Source organism: Malaclemys terrapin, chromosome 8, assembly GCF_027887155.1.
Source record: "Malaclemys terrapin pileata isolate rMalTer1 chromosome 8, rMalTer1.hap1, whole genome shotgun sequence".
NCBI classification, from domain to species: Eukaryota; Metazoa; Chordata; order Testudines; family Emydidae; genus Malaclemys; species Malaclemys terrapin.
Genome location: NC_071512.1, coordinates 97,627,274 through 97,645,306, shown reverse-complemented (window position 1 = coordinate 97,645,306; position 18,033 = coordinate 97,627,274).

Here is an 18,033-nt window from a genome sequence, read left to right as displayed (position 1 = left end):
CTCTTTGCTCCGAGCCGCTCGCGCGCTGCCAGCCGGCTGCCGCCTGCTACTAACGGGGACACAGCCCGGTACATTTACACGCCACCCTCCGGCCCGCCCCCGCGCCAGCCCCTTTCTCCTCATTGGCTGGGCCGCCGCACTCCGCGGTGAGGAGAGGGGAAGGCACCGGCCAATGGGAAGATACGGAAGGGATCGGACCAGGCGCTGCGCGACGGGATTGGCTGGAGGCACAGCTTCTGCCGCCGATGGGGCTAGGACGCGGGCACGGGGGGTGGGAGGGGAGGGGAGTATTTGTGGGCGGGGGGCGGAAGGCGGCGGCGATGCAGCCTCTCGGGCGGGTCGGGAGGCCGAGGGGGAGTGGGGTGGGGGGAGCGGAGGTGGGGGATGGGGAAGGCTGAGAGGGCTTTGGGGACGGGGAGGGTCGGGTCAGGGAGGTTTGGGGGCTCGGGGTGGGAGAGCCAGGTAGGGTGACCAGGTGTTCTGATTTTATAGGGACAGCCCTGATTTTGGGTCTTTTTCTTATATAGGCTCCTATTACCCGCCACCCCTGTCCCGATTTTTCACACTTGCTGTCTGGTCACCCTAGAGCCAGGGGACATGGGGCTAGGGATAAGGGATGAAAGGGCCAGAGAGGTTTGGGGGATTTCGAGGGCCAAGGGCGGGTTGGAGTGGGAGGACCAGGAGATATGGGGATAGGGAGACACGGATGGGAGGGCCGGGGGCTTGGATAGGGCCAAGGGAGTTTGGGAGACACGGAGGGCTGAGGGGCGGTTGGGTGATGGGGAGTGCCGAGGGGGGGTTGGGGTGGGAGGACCATGGACATGGGGATGGAGACTGGATAGGCTGGGCTGGTACCAGCTCAGGGTGAGGTGGGGTGATGACGCTGTATGTGGGGCAAACTGCTTCATGTGATCCTCACAAGCCAGACAGCCACATCTCCCTGGGCCCCTCATGCCATGGACCCTTTGACATCAGCACAGGGAATCACCATGTGGCAGAACATCCCTCATGCTATAGTAGGCTACCCCAGAGAAAACACTCTTGTCCTTGGCATGATGTCATGAAGTGGCGGCAAAACAGCCCCAGGCTGTGCCTCTCCCCCCACCCCACCCCCGTTAAGGCCCAAACATGGGGTGTAGCATGTGACAGCCCAAAATGAGAAATTCAGACACACACCAATGAATCATGTGAGAAACTTAAAAGCTGTGGGATTCATTCCTTTAGCATACCCCTTTCCCTCTCTCCCCCGGAACCTCGGTGTAAAGATTTGCTATTCCTAACAATAATTCAACAACTAAAGTGAAGAGAGATGAAATTTGTGTGGAATGTAGGGAACTTTGAGCTGAAAGGAGTGGTATCCCTTGAAATGAGAAACATTTGAGGTATGTGGCAGATGTGTCTCTAAAGCACAATGGTACAGCGCCATCAGGCAGTGACAGAATGCTGTTGCGGCACAGTGCCATCAGGTGGTGAGATGAAAGTTCATTATGCCAGTATGCAATATAATGATGCTGCATCAAAGCACCGCTGCAGCACGACATAGTGTCAAAACACTGTCACTTTCAGATACAGCACACTAATGTGATGTTAAACTGTGTCAACACACTGTGCTGCAGCGTAATCATGTGGTGTCAAAACATCACATTTGAACAGAAAGCAATGATGTGGTGGCAAAAAGTCACTATGGCATGATGCATCACAGTAATGTGTCAAAAGGGACCAATTTTGAGTTTGAAACAAATAGCACATTTTGAGCATTGCGACTTTTGGTGTGAATATTTCTCCCGCTTTTATTAACTGCTTTGAGGTTCAATAAAAGATCATTGGTTTTATTAAAGTTGTACCAACTTTTAGTTAATTTTGTTGCCCAGGCATATATGGCAATATGAGTTCCGATATACACCCTTTCATTTCTATGGGAAAGGCATCAGAACAGCACCAGGAAAGAACAGGCAGAGTTCCAATACCAGTTTTTCAAGAATGCTCAGCAATTCCCACTGAGAACAGCTATTAGTCATTGTCTTTAAGAATAAACGTGTTTTTCTTCCCCTTCTCTCACCATTGGGCCAAATTCAGCCTAGGGGTAAGTGGGTGTAATTCTCACTTTCACAAGAAATGGATTGGCTTCTTTTGTCTGCTGGTTAGGATGCTAACAAAACAAAATAAAAATAGGTATAAACTCATAAATGTTCTTCTCCATGAAAATTTTAGTAAAAGGCAAAAGATAACCGAAATTAAACAGAGAGAAGTCTCTTGTCCATCCTTGAAACAGGATATTCTAACAGTATTGAATGAACAAGAGGATAATCCTTGGACATAAGAACCAGCAAAAGAAGTTTTAATTGAGTGACAACGTAATTTATTTTTAAAGGGACACTGTTGACTTCAATTTAAATACTATCTCTTGAAATTGTTTTATATATAGATCCTTTAAAATTTGTTCATAATGTTTTTTCTGTTCTTCTGTTGTTGTTTTTAAGGCCCTATCCAGCAGAGGGGAATAGATGGGTCCAAGAGTACAACACAAAACACTGCTTTGAGACTGGACATGCAACTGACCATTAATATAACAGTGAAATGGACTAAACACAGAGCAATGTCAAATGCACAAAGTAAAGGAACTGATGAAATAGAGACAATTTTTTTCATGCCAGCTTTTTTCAGTTTTAGTAATGTTAGGTGTTACTTGTAAGAATGGTAGATAAAACAAAATTCAGACAGAAATCTAATTTTCAAGTCCACAATCTTCCTTTGGTGTCTTCTACAAAAGTAAAATTTTAAATCTGATTAGTCAATCAATTTACTTTGTGGCCAACGTAACACTGACTTCCCTTGTAATTTTATACAGTACTCCCAAGGTTTAGGGAATAGGATTTATTAGCATACAAAAACTCTTATGAAAAAAGAATTAAAAGATTGGGACTCTTTACTTTAGAATATAAATCCTCCGACTTCAGAGCATAATCCAACCTCAGACTAATTTTCCATAACTGCCTACAACAGTGCGCCTTGCAGTTTCTTTTCAGGCAGCTGGTACTGGTCACTCAGAAACAGGATACTGGATTATTTGGATCACTTATCTGATGCACTATGGTCATTTCTGTATAACAGGCTCCCCTTGCTGTTTGACTTCACCACAGAGCACTGAGCAGAATTGAAAGGGATTTTTTAAAATCTTCTGTTTAGCCATGTTTGAGTCTCCACCCTAGTGAGAAAAGATTAAAACCATATAAAAATCAAGTATAAACCAGTCTCAATAATTGTATAGTTCAGTTTGTGAAAATAAGCTCACTGTTATGCAAGAAGAATCTGTTTCTGGCAGGTGTGTGGGAATCAGAAGAATGGTGCAAAGCTACGTATATTTCCTTGGCTCAAAAGAGAAATCTGTTGGAGCATGAAGGCTAAATGAGACCATTCTGTTTGAGACTAAAGGGCTGATGCATGTCATTCTAGATTTGATCTAGAGGAAGACAGGCATCCTGAGCAGATTTTTAACACATGATTTCAGAGAGAGATCAGGTTTCAAGTTAAAGACTTTAATGAAAAAAATGTGGTGGAATATAATCAACCATTCTATAAACCAGTGACTATTATTCCTTACAACAAAGTTCCAGAGTAATGGCAAACAATCCTGTACTAATATGATTGTAAAATGTAGTGGTTTGGACTATTTACGTAGAATAGCATAGTCAGTCATTTTTACACTAAGTAAGAATGTAGAGCTAACTTGTATGATGAAGCAGGGCTGAGCTAGGAGGGAGGAGCAAGTGCCATACCTGGGTGTTAGTTACCTGGCAACATTATTGAGTAAGAGATAATAGCGCCAGAGGATTTAGGGTCGCGATGCCCTTTAAAAGGTGCCAGAGCTATACAGTGTGCCTGGGGATAAGGCCAAGATAAGACCTGGGAATGCTTGGGAGAGATAAGGAATGTCTCATACACAGGTGCACAAGAGGTGGAATGTGTCCCTGCTCCCTTTCCTCACCCTAATGCACCTGTGCAGGGGCCAGCATAATTAAGGAGATTTTCAAAGGCACAAATGTGTTCGGTGTCCAATACCCATTGACTTTCCGTGGCAATTGGGCACTTAATTGCCCTTTGTGCTTTTGAAAATCTCCCCCTTAGTCCTTAGATTTTATGTGAAAAGAATATTATCTGTTTGATGTTGATGTTGCTCAGTCACCCTAGTATCTAGACACTAACTTCAGGAAGACATTTACAAATAAATTATTGCTGGATATTAAAATATCAATCTTGCATGGTTCCTATCACCTGACATGTTCTGCAAATATTTCAAGTTAGGGAATAGAGGCAACAAATTTTGGTGAGGAGCACCTGAGGGTCTAGTGTCATAATCGCATCTAGTGTTGAGTGTCAGAAACTCCATTTTACTGGCAGACGACTGTACTGGACAATCACTTTCTAATGTATTAGCAGTCTCCAGATGGTATTCAGAGAGGGTGAAATTCATCCCTCTGTAGAGAGTTCAGATAAGGTCCACCACACCACTTGACCCCCACTTAACTCTCTCATTATAGGCTTGACTGGGATGTAATCGATAAGGAATGTCTGGTTTGAGCTCTTTGCACTGGGAAGAATTTCATCTGGAGAAAAGGATAGTCTAGTGCAGGGGTGGGCAAACTATGGCCTGCGGGCCACATCTGGCCCACGGGACTGTCCTGCCCAGCCCCCGAGGTCCTGGCCTAGGAGGCTGTCCCCCCTCCTCCGCAGCCTCAGCTCGCTTGCTCCGCCGCCAGCGCAATGTTCTGGGTAGCGGGGCTGTGAGGTCCTGGGGCAGCACAGCTGACCCATTCAGGAGTCCCGGGGGGGGGAGGGGGCAGATAGGAGGTGGGGGCCGGCCCTCCATACAATTTACGAAACCTGATGTGGCCCTCAGGCCAAAAGTTTGCCCACCCCTGGTCTAGTGGTTTGAACACAGACCAGAGAACCAAGCATTCTTGAGTTACAGTTTCAGCTCTGACACTGAATCCTTTTGTGACCTTATGCAAACCACTTCACTCCATAGCTCTAGTTTCTGAATCCGTAAAAGAGAGGATAATAATACTTCCCATCTCACAAGGGTGTTGGTATGAGGCCTTATTAATTAACTGGAGTGGGCAAAGTGTTATGTAAATGGAACCATATATTTGGATTATCGACCGAGCATCACTTGCATAATAAGGTGGCATGATCAGTGCTGATAGAGAATTTGGATACACCTGCTGCTGTAGGGGTTCACATTCATTGTGTGGGGAGGAAGCAGATGTATAATGTGAAATACAATTTTGAAGTTTAGCAAACCAGTGCATTTGGCAAAGGCTTTGGTGGCTCAGCACCGTAGGTCAGGAAGCAAGGTCAGCTAATGGTCAGAACATTCACAGAGCTACTGAAATAAACATGCTGTGGAACTTCCTAGAGCTTTTGTGGATTGTCTGTAAAGTTTATTAAATGCAGCTTTACAACGCCTGTGAAAAGACACACTGTCTGGGGTTTATAAAAAAAACTATGAGTCAAAACAAAAAGCTGGGCTGGGAAAGGGATTTTGATCCTCACTGCATTGTCACTGTGGGGCTGTGCCACTAGCAGCAAAATAAAATGGCTGTGACCAATCATCACTCTGCATTAAACAGTTGGGAAGGAGGTCCGGAATCTAGTGCTACAGATGGACGTCGACTGCTTCTGGTATGTCATGCAGCACACAGAGGTGCACACGGAGGGAGATGGCAATGGTGGTTTCTCAGGGTGGCAATGAATCAAGAGTTGGTTTTGTGGCCCCATTGACCCTGTGTGTATGCTGCTGTTCAGGGGTGAGCAGTGGCAGCAGTCATGGATCGTTCCATCTTTTCCTGCCTGAAGAGGTGCCCAGTGAGATCTAGGATTGTGATGGGGCTCAATCGTAGGAGAAGTGAGGTGTAATGAACAATAAAGCCTGGGTTTATTCATATAAAATTTCATTAAAAGGGCTAAGAGAGGATCCATTTATGTGGCAATATTGGGTTACCCTTTTCCCTCCGTTCAGAATGTTATCAAGCAGCAGTTCCCAGTGCGTGGGTTGCAATCCTTAAAGGGCTTGTCAGCTGTTGTCGGGGCTGCAGGGCAAAGGTTCTCATGAGCAGCTTCTTCCTTTCCTTGCCGCTGATCTCCTGATTGAAACAGATTTGCTCAGTCACTAGTACTCTGTCCTCAGAGGCCCAATAAACTGTTACGCTGATTACCCCATGCAGCACCTCCATTGCAACACTGTGGGGCACACACAGAATATTCTGGTGTTACCTGAGGATTGAGGTTGGCAAATAGCTTAATGTGAAGTAACAGGAGGGAAAAATTCCAAGTTATTCTAATGCAAGGTATGATACGGACCAAATTCTGAGTCACATTTTCAACTCCCACAGAAGATGCACCTGCACTCTTCCACTTAACTGCATAAGCCCCATATACATTTATTACTACCATTCTTCCAAACACCTTCACCATTCATTCCTTTTCATTTAATAATCTGCTCCCTGTCCTACTCAGTTTATTTAAAATTTTTTAAACTGTTATTGGCCAGATCCCCAGCTGATGTAAACTGGTGTAATTCCAAGCTATGCGCTAAAAAAAACAACCCCTAGTTTAACTCCAAGTCAGCTGTGGATCCAGCCCTTCATCTTCATTTACCTACACAAAAGAAAAAAATAATAATGTAAAAAAAAAAAAATACAGACAGGAAACAACCAGTTAAAATTGCTGGTTGGCTATTATGTAGTTAGCTATCACATCATTTACATTGCTTCCAAGCATTTAAAACAGGTAAATTAATAGTTAAGGACATCAGAAAACTTACAGTGCCCAAATAATAAATAAACATATTTTCTGATCGTCAATGCTCTTCTTTCATCAGACATCTCAAAATATAAACACAGTGGGAAAACCACTGGAAAAGGAAAGAAAAATGTTCACATTAATTAGCCTTAAATGCAAGCTCATGTAACTTCACACGAAATTGTTAATGTTCTGCACTTTGCTATGGTATGGAACAGCCACTATTGCAATCCAGAGTCTGTAGCAGCTTCCAAATACAATTGGTCTCATGCCTGTCAGTGGATGGAGCCTGGAGAGTTTGGCTAGTTACTCCTGGGGGAATTCTGTGCCACTGGGCATGCACAGAATTTATGTCCCCTGCAGATTTCTTTGCTTCCCTGCAGAAAAATGACTTTCTGACAGGGAAACAAAGGGAAGCCACAAGAGTGGTCATACGACCCTCCCCAGCAGCATGTTTTGGGTGCCCAGGGCAGCCGGCAGAGAGGTAAATCACTGTGGGGCCGGGGGTGGGACTGGGGAAGACCCGTCTGGTGACTCCTACCCTGTGCCGGGCTCAGCTGCTAGTCCTGGCTGGGCTTGGAAGGACAGGACTTCCTCTTCCCCTGCATGGCATCTGGAGCTGTGTCAGACCCACCTCTAGATTTCTCCCCTGGCTGTAGGAAGCTCTACAAACTCTCTTCTCTCCCTCCCCCCACTTCCTGCAACCATCACTCCTCAGCTGCAGGGGGAGGGATTACTGTACAGGGAGCTGCTCCCCCATCCACCTAACCCTTGCGCATCCAGACCCTTTCATGCCCAGACCCTCCTACTGAGCCTCACTCCCCCCACACCCAGAACCCTCTCTGACAAGCCCCACTCCCCCTGCACTCCAACGAGCCACCTGCACCCAGATCCCCATCCTATCATGCCCTAACCAGTTGCACCTGGTTCCCCACCCCACTGAGCCCCACTCCTCCAATATCTGGACCCCCCTCTGAGCTCCTCTCACCCAGCCCCCCCTGCTGAGCTCTATTCCCCCAAACCCAGACCCTCCGGCTGAGCCCCAACCACCTTCACCTGGACCCCTCTGCAGAGTCCCATTACCGTTGCAACCAGAACCCCCCAGCAAACCTCCAGTGCCCGGATCCCCCACTGAGCCAACCACACCCAGATTGCCCCACACAGAACCCTCTCAACCCACACCTGGATCCTCCCATGCTAAGCCCATCCACACTTGGATCCTGCCTTGCTGAGCCTACCTGCCCACACCTGATGCACCTGGCATGGAGGGGCAGGGCCCTGGGGTGTTTCTGGGGCAGGCCCGGTCCTTGCACTGTGTCAGGGTTGGTTGCAGCCTCACCACTGAGTCTGTGTCCTGAGTAGGGGGGAGCTGCACAGTGATCTCCCACCTCTGTGCAGCCAGTGGCCTGTGCTTCCCAATGCCAGGCTGGAACCTCCACATTTATTTGACAAATAAAATTTGCAGAATTTTAAAATACTGTGCGCAGAATTTTTAATTTTTTGGCGCAGAATGCCCTCAGGAGTAGCTAGTGGATGGATCATGCACATGCACTGGAGAATGATGGGATGCGTTTGCATGTGTTCTTTATGGTCTGAAGTGGTTCTACTGCTTTTTGGGCTGTATACATCAGGGGTGGTGTCAAGATTACTATCTCTTTTGTAAAATTCTGTTTGGAAACCTCTTATAGCAATATTCAGTGAAATAACAATAATTCCTATACCTCCTACTACAATCGCACAGTAGGGGAACAATTTTTCCCTTTCACCAGCAGCGGTGGAGTTGTTACTGTCACAAAGCTGTAATGACTTAGAGCACCGGCCTTTTCTATAGAAACACCTTGTTCCTTCACGCATAGACCTGAAAATGCATCAACAATAATTAGGGGATGATTTTTTTCATGGTGGTCACAGAAATTGTGAATTTGAATCATGTCCATGAAATCTTGGAAATGATGATCAAAACATATCAGGCCCCCAAACTGAGTGGCATTGTGAGCTGGTGGATGGGGTCGCAGTGCCACTAAGGTTTGCCCCATCTGCCACTGTCTCCATCTATGGAGGGGTGGACAGGCCAAACCCGAGTGGCATGTGACACCGTGTGCCAGGTCGCAATGCCAAAGAACAGGGAGCCAGGCCCACTCCTGTCGAATAGAAGCTGAGGATGGGTGGGCTCTCCAAGCCTCCCTCTCCTTGGCCTTACCTTTCAACACCGCCCACTCTACTCTTGCGTATGTTGATGTAACACAAACTACATTATTTGGTAACCTTTTCTGTAATTTAACTTCCCCCCTCATACCTGTGCAGTGAAATTTACTAAAAATTTCAATGTCATAATCATTGCCTTAACAATAATGTCTTCCCAGAAGGCCTGCAGTCCATCTCTCCAGCACATATTAACACCTGTCATGCACTTCCTCAACAGAAGGGTTTTGCTTGTACTGTTTCATTTAGGAATAAACCATGCTAACATAACATTGAGATTGGGGCCCAAGGAAAGCCAGGAAGTCTGGACCCTGCCCACCTTAGGTGTCAAATTCACCACTGCTTTAAGCAGGCACAACTCCAGTGGAGTTGGGCCCATTTATACCAGCAGTGAATTTGGCCCTCCGACTTTTAATCCATGTTACAGAAAAGGTGCACCGTTTGCATCCTAAACACAGTTTGCATCCCTTATACGGGGTTTTCAAATATATTTCACAGTCATTTTATAACCCTGGTAAAGAGGTAAAGCCCAAAGCCTCAAAGGTAATTTAGGCATCTAACCCTCAATGAAATCAATGAGAGTTAGGCACCTAGCTATCTTTGAGAATCTGGGCCGAAGTCTCTAACCTTGTTCTGAGGATGGGTCTTTTGAGGCTGGCTGCATCAGCATTGTGGTAATCTGATTTTGCACACAATTTCAAAATACACTGGTGCAACAATGCAAATACTTTCAGAGTGCCTGCTCCCAATCAGGAATGATTATACTGATGTGTCAGTGAAAATAGTGCTGGGAAATCATATAGCCATGGTATGTCTTTGGGCTAGGTACTATCATATCACAGTAACCTGCTCCTTTGTGTCTCTGTACTGCCCAAAATGAAATAAAATAAAATACATGGATATCAAGTGCGCCCTGGATACCCCTGTAATATCTGAGTGCAGTTGAGAGGGTAAGGCTGAAGCTTGAAAGATTGCTTAGAATATCTGGATGATGTCAGTTTATTTAAACATTATTGGGCTAAATTTATCGCTGGTGTAATTCAGTTGAATTCACTGGAGTTCCACAAGTAGTGAATTTGGTCCATTTACCCTATTATTTAGCAAGTATTATTATAATTATTTGGATTACCAATTACCATCACACCTAGGAGCCCTAGTCATGGACCAGGAGTCGGACCCCTGTCTTTATGATGTGAACATTTAAAATCAAGTTTCAGAGTAGCAGCCGTGTTAGTCTGTATCCGCAAAAAGAACAGGAGTACTTGTGGCACCTTAGAGACTAACAAATTTATTAGAGCATAAGCTTTTGTGGGCTACAGCCCACTTCTTCGGATGCATATAGAATGGAACATATATTGAGGAGAGATATATATATACACACATACAGAGAGCATGAACAGGTGGGAGTTGTCTTACCAACTCTGAGAGGTAAGACAACTCCCACCTGTTCATGCTCTCTGTATGTGTGTATATATATTTCCTCAATATATGTTCCATTCTATATGTATCCGAAGAAGTGGGCTGTAGCCCACGAAAGCTTATGCGCTAATAAATTTGTTAGTCTCTAAGGTGCCACAAGTACTCCTGTTCTTTTATTTAAAATCAAGGATGCACAAGACTCGTAACTTATTATATTCAATCTACTTATTGAAACCTGACACCGTCTGAGTTTCACAGAGACAACATGACATTCTGTTACACTTTGATATTTAATTTAGGGATTGCAGCCATTTTGGCCAACAACGATTGAACAAGGAACAGCCCTAATGTGTAAATTTCTACAGGTTGAGCTAAGCAACAGGCTCTATCACCCAGAGTTGTAACAGACCCACCTCCTCTATTGAATACTCTATTGAATAGAAGCTCTATGGAGTGGTCACAGAAGGTAACAAACAGTGACCAGAGGGGTGCACATGGGCTAGCACAATTATTGTCCCTAACATGCAGGAAAGAAGCCCAAACCTCAAAACATTACGCCATACAATGGTTCTCAGAGTCAGGGGAAGTTTTGCCGGAGTAAGGATTGAGTAGGGACTTTAGGATTTGGCCCAATGGTTTTATCGAATTCCTGATTCCTACAGTCGGTGACAGCTTCTGCCATTGCACACCCTAGTGGAGGGACCCAGCACTGGAACGTCCTCCGGAACAGGGTTCAATGCACCAGTCCACAAGGCTCTGAGAGCCAGCCATCACAGTCTCAATAATAAGTGGCACTACCTGGAGAGGAAGTGTAAACAAGGCAGCTGGAGAATAGTGCCCCCCGTGCCCATTAAAATTGTCTTCCCTGGGTGAAACCTTTGCAGGAGGACAGTAGTGCAAACATCATCTGCCCTGCCCTGGAGGAGAATGCTCCAGCAGGGGTAACTCACACCGAGCATCTTATTTCAGATTGGTACCTTTCATCCTTCCAGGTCGGGTGCTGTAAGTGCCACAGACCCCCACTTGTTCTTGGCTTTCAAGGCATCACACGGCTCCTTCCTGCACCTCTTCCCTGATCTCCAGTCCCATCCCCACCCTGTACGCTGTGCTCCATCGACGCCAGCCTCAATTCCCCTTTCATCTCCTTTCACCAATGTCTCAGTACTTTCGTCCATGCTACCCCTCGTTCTAGGAATGCTCTTCCAGAATCCATTAACCAAGTCTCCACTCTTGCCTCATTCCAACCCGTCTCACTTCTGTAACATAGGCTACAAAAGAGTCTTTAAAAAAATCAATACAAAATTCCACGCCGTTTTACTCAAGGTGTACACCTTTACCACCCCTCGCCCCTTTTGGGGTCTATTAAACCCACCATTTCCAGTGTAAACTCTTCAGAGAAGGAGCCTGCCTTTTTGTGTGATCCCTGTGAAGAGACAGTCTATTATTTTATAGCACACTTGTGACATTAGAAGAGAGTCAGTGGGAGCTGCGGTTGTGTAAGGAATGAGGAATTGCTTAATAATAACAATACACTAAGCAGTTACTGTCAGAGGTCCAAGTTTTCTTGCTGCTGCAGCTGTGAGGTCAGTTTGCAAAAGTGCCACTAATTGTTAGCAGGAACAATATGGAGATATTATAACGTTTGTACACCGGGACATCATACATCCTGAAACACTTAAGCATGGCTCTGAGGGACATGGTCAGCTGATCCTACCTTTACCCAGAAGCAACTCTGACTATTTAATAAATGTTTAAAAAACCTCAGACCTCATATTTGTGTTCAAAATGAGACCAATCCAATTCCTTACTCAGTCTCTACTCAGGCAAAACTCCCATGGGATCAAGCCCAGGACTGGACCAGTCCCTTCATTGGAAATACATATGGGAAGGACCTGATGGGGAAACTCCACAAAGATCTCAGAGTTTCTCCATCAGTCATTCTGGCTGGAGAGTGGGCTTGATTTTGCCTGTGTGGAATGAGCCTCATTTCCAGCCCCCCAAATCCTGCAGATCTCCTGTTTTTCATAGGTTGTTGTGTAACACCTGTAATTTTATAGTAGGTAGTAGAACATCTAGATAAAAGCAGTTTACTTAGCCAGTAACTTTCTCAGCTCTCATTTTCACAGCTGAAGCTATTTGCATTTTCTCCTACATGTCCTCACATTTTTCTGCTTGATTCTCTGTTGAAACCATAATAATGGGGCTAATTCTTCAGTCTTAACTTCAAGGGGAGTTTAGCTTGAGTAAACTTCAAGGCTAGAACTCAATGGGAATTTTGTCTAATTAAGGACTAGAGTCCTGATCCTGGGAACTGCAGAGCATCCTCAATGACCTTTGAATCAGTACCTTGCAGTAGACAGTTAGCCAGCACATGACTGCTTATCTGTAAAGCAACACTGGAAGGGAGCACATAAATGGCTCCCCCTGAACACTGGAGAGAATTTAAGGTCATGGTTAATCTAAAAAGGCTTCCATGGCCCAAGATTACCGTACCTGCCTCTATCTCTGCAAACAGGGCCTTCTCCAACAGTAGTGTGCCATCAGAATGGTGCTGCTTTACTAACTGTGGTTCTGGTGTATGGTTACCACACCTTTAAGAGCTGGAACACTGACAGAGTTCTAAAGTCTTGGCAGCTGGAAGAAGCTGCAGCTGGAGTTGGTTGGAGATTGAACCCAAGAAATTAGAAGAACTGGATGTAGTTTATAAACATAGACCTACTCATTGTGTTAACTGAGTTCGTTTTTCTTGTTACATTTTCATACTGTTATTCTGGTCTAATTAATGTCACTGTAGCCAATTAATAAAGCATATTTGGGAAAATGGATTTTGGGAGACATAACACTCAGGAACAATGGAGCTGTCCACAAAGACTATATCTCAGGAGAGCTGGAGACAGCTGTAAAACTCCTTTCCTGGAGAGACCAGGATGACCATGAATCTCTGCTTTTCACAGCAACCTGAAACCAATATAACTTACACCTCATTATCATTGGAGGAGGAAAGGGAACACTTCATTATATTGTTGCCCCTCTCCTGAGCAGTAACAGATATCCAGGGTTTGGCAGGTCAGTTTCCCAGTGGAGGACCGCTGCTTTTACCTGGAATCTTGCATAAATAAAAATGACATCACAGCATGTCTTCCCAAGACTGAACACTTGCTCACACACTAAGAAAAAGAACTTGGAAGGCTGTATATAACAGCTTCATCTCGTGACTCCTGCTGTAATAATGTTCTTTAAGTGCTCCCAGATTCTATGGGTATGAGCATGATATAATAAATGCTTTTGTAGCTAGAAAGGAGAATTAAATAGGCCCAGAACCCGTAAGTTGCTCCTTGTGGATGGGCCCCTGGATGGACTGTGTGTGGGTGCAGAAGTCCACCTGTACGGAGCAGCTTGCAGGACTTGGGCCACAAAAGAGCCTTTTCAGAATTAGGCTGTAAGAAAGAACACCAGGATTAGGCCAAGTGCATTGGTGGAAATTGGAGCCTTTGATGGTGAATTGCAAACAGTAGCATTATTATTGTTTACTTACAAGATTCAGTTGGAGTGGTTGAGCAAGGAAGGGAAGAAGCAATAAACCCAATGAGATTGCACAATTAAAAAGAAAAAGACAATAATATTATGGAAAACGTGAATGGTGTGAGGTTTCTCAGTGTAAGCATTCTCACTGTGATAATTCCTCTATAAGGTATGTCTACACTTTGAGCTGAGTGTGCCTAGAGACTTGGATGGACACCTACTTGGGGTGACTAGCAGTTCAGGCACGCTCTCTTTCAAATAAAAACATCAGACTCTACGGTCAGATCTACACATAAAACTTTTGCCAGTATAGTAATGTTAGTTAGGGATGTGATTTTTAAAAGACATTTTATACTGGGAAAAGCCCTAAGGTAGATGCAGTTATAGCAGCAAAACTGCTTTTAGTGGTATAGCTTTCTTTGTTTGGGGAGGAGCCCCATAGCTAGGACATCGACGCGGGGAGGGGAGGACAGCTTTCATGACAAGACAGGCAGTTGTGGTTGCCTTCAGAAGTTCCTGTATTTAGTGAAAAAAGGTAGTTCCAGTCAGCAACCTTTTTTAACCTTATTTTTTTCTTATTTCCTAAAAATAAGATACATATTTATGTGATTGTTCAGTATAAAAATATTCAAGCATTCAGAAAATGTGAAGATTAGAAATATAAAAATATAGCTCTTAATATGAAAGTGCTGTGTAAGGTAAACTAAACTGTTCATGAAACTTAAGTTGAGTCTTTTTGGATAATGATGTCTGAATTCTTCCACAAAGACATCCAGGCTCAGTTCTGAAGCCAAATCACTTTCATATTGCATGAGAATTCTCCTTCTTTCGTGGGTCATACTCATCCTTTGGTGTGATAACATTCTTTTCAAACAAGAAAAGGAATTCTCACAAGTTGCTGTTTATACTCCAGACAACAAGAATGCTGATACACATTTCAAAAATATATGGGAAAGCCGCCTTTAATTCTTTGGCTGCACCTAGAACTTCAATTTTTTCTTTTGCAATTTCTCTTACCTATCAGTGGTTTAAATACAGCCATTTCACCTTCTCAATATCTAATCCAGGCAAGTCAATCAAAGCTGTGATTCCAATTTCAAGAAGTGTGGAGAGCTGGTGGAATAGATTGCAGACACTCTTCTACGTAACTTGGAGTTCTTCTCAGGAAATCTCCTTTGGAATTCATCACTGGTTTCATTAATCAATTCATGATAAATCTGGGACCCCTGAGGCTCATTCACACTTTGGAAGCCTGATAAGTGCTCAGTGACGATGAAATCTTGAAATTTCGGGAACAATACCACTCTTTTGGTGGCACATCTCAACGTTAACGTTTCATCACGTGCGCCTTTCAAAACAGGGTGTTTGGGTGACATCTCTGGAGGACTCTTCAGATGTCTCTCCCTGTTTTGAAGTTTGTCATAGGCAATAGTAATCAATTCGACTCCTTCCAGAAGGCGCATTAGTTCCTTTTGAAGGTAATTGTTCACAGGAGCAAACCCTTTCAAAATCAGGACTTTTCCTGCACCACCCTAGTATGCATGAAGGTGATATTGCACACATTGCTTACTGATACACCGTGCTTTGAAACGACAACACTCAAACATAGACAGCGCCTATAAATCCAGACTGCAGAATGAAGAAACTCTCACGTCAACTGAAAAATCATGATTTCAAAGCCATTTGGAATGCATGTAGTTTGTTTTTAATCCTGATACTTGGCACCTACACAGAACCTTTTACTGAGGGCCATAAACTGCTTTGCAAACATGAATGTACCAGGTTTAGGTAGAGGCAGCATAGACTAGTGGCTAGAAGTGAGATTCAATATTACTGGGTTCTATTCTACGCTCTGCTACTGTGTGAACGTGGGCAGTTCACTTACTCTCTCTGTGCCTGTTTTTCCCTCTGGAAATTGGGGAGACTAACCATTTTTGTAATGACATTTGTGGGTGAAAGGTGTTGTATACTTGCAAAGTGTTAATTCATTATTAATTATTACAATGGTAAGTCTTGCAGCACCCTTAGAGGGAAGTAAGTGAGCTACAGAGATGTTTAACTGTTTCTGGGGAGAAACATGACAGCTCTTAAGCAGTGCACAGCAACACTACACAGTGGCACAAGACAATTTCGGGTCATGCATGTCAAATTTTACAGAATTTTACAGAATTTCACCTGGACAGTTAAAAAGCCCATAAATCCAGATAGCAAATAGAACAATAAAGGTGGACCAGCTGCCAAACCTTAGACTGGAACACCCTTAAACTTCACACTTGTTTGGAATCCAGACCCACAGGTGATTTGAGCCACTTCCAATTCAAAGTATTGAGCCTGGAAACTTACGCCAGAAACAGGGAATACTAGGTCTCTATCTCAGGTGCTTACGTGGCCCCCCATTACCACAATAGCTGAGCCTCACAATCTTTAATGACACACCACTACTGCAAGGCAGCGAAATGCGCCCATCCCTCATCTACAGGGAACCGAGGCACACAGAGACTAAGTGACTTGCTCAAGGTCACACAGTACAGTTGTGGCAGAGCACAGACTGCACCCCAGCTCTCCCCATGCCTAGGCCTGTACCCTAACCACTAAATCATCCTTTCTCAGCTACCCTCAGCCTCTAAACTGCCCCACTGCTGCTACTGAAATGTTTGTTTCTGTGCTGGCTTGTGCTCAGAGCCAGTGCCTTTCCTAAGAACATAAGAATGGCCATACAGGGTCAGACCAAAGGTCCATCCAGCCCAGTATCCTGTCTACCGACAGTGGCCAATGCCAGGTGCCCCAGAGGGAGTGAACCTAACAGGTAATGATCAAATGATCTCTCTCCTGCCATCCATCTCCACCCTCTGACAGACAGAGGCTAGGGACACCATTCCTTACCCATCCTGGCTAACAGACTTAACCTCCATGAATTTATCTAGTTCTCTTTTAAACCCTATTATAGTCCTAGCCTTCACAACCTCCTCAGGCAAGGAGATCCACAGGTTGACTGCACTGTGTGAAGAAGAGCTTCCTTTTATTTGTTTTAAACCTGCTGCCCATTAATTTCATTTGGTGGCCCCTAGTTCTTATATTATGGGAACAAGTAAATAACTTTTCCTTATTCACTTTCTCCACACCACTCATGATTTTATATACCTCTATCATATCCCCCTTAGCCTCCTCTTTTCCAAGCTGAAAAGTCCTAGTTTCTTTAATCTCTCCTCATATGTGACCTGTTCCAAATCCCTAATCATTTTAGTTGCCCTTCTCTGAACCTTTTCTAATGCCAGTATATCTTTTTTGAGATGAGGAAACCACATCTGTACACAGTATTCAAGACGTGGGCATACCATGGATTTACATAAGGGCAAAAAGATATTCTCCGGCTTATTCCCTATCCCTTTTTTAATGATTTCTGCAGCATTGCCCACTCCAAACATTCAAAAATTATGAGTCTGCCCCCCCCCATCATGAGATTGCCTTAAAATCAGGAGATTAAAAAAACCCCACAGTTGGGGTTCTTTTTATTTGCCTTCTCGGTTTTGAGCTCATGTTTTCAAGCTTCTTTATTGTAATTTAACGGGCGAGACTTGCTTGTTTTTAAATGAAAATTGAGCTTGTCGTGTAATCGCATCACTTTATACCTCATGCTCCCAGCAGGCTGGGAAAGGGAAGGTGAATCAACAGTGAAACGGAGCAGCCAGCCAGCCAGACCGACTTAAATCTTGGAAACAGGCTTCTGCCTTACTTCAAAATGCAAGCCGAGCAGAAACAACCTTAGGCAAGCGTGGCAGCTGGGCAGCACAGGCAGATTGCAACACGCAGGGCTTTTCCACGAGGACTTCGGTGAAACATCTGTAGCTTTTTTTTGGGGGGGGGGGGGGGGTTTGATGGGTTCACACGCCGTTCTGCCCACATAATGGGATTCTGGGTGAATGTTTTTGCTCTGATTCTTGTCAGGGCAAGATAAAGCGTGTATGGCAGAGAGGCTTTCTGAGCGGGAGCGGTGCTTAGTGCAGGGCTGGGGTGGGGTGGGGCTGGCGAGGCAGCAGGCGGAGCTTTGTAGCCACACTCCCTTCATGAGAACAGACTTTCCAAGGGAGT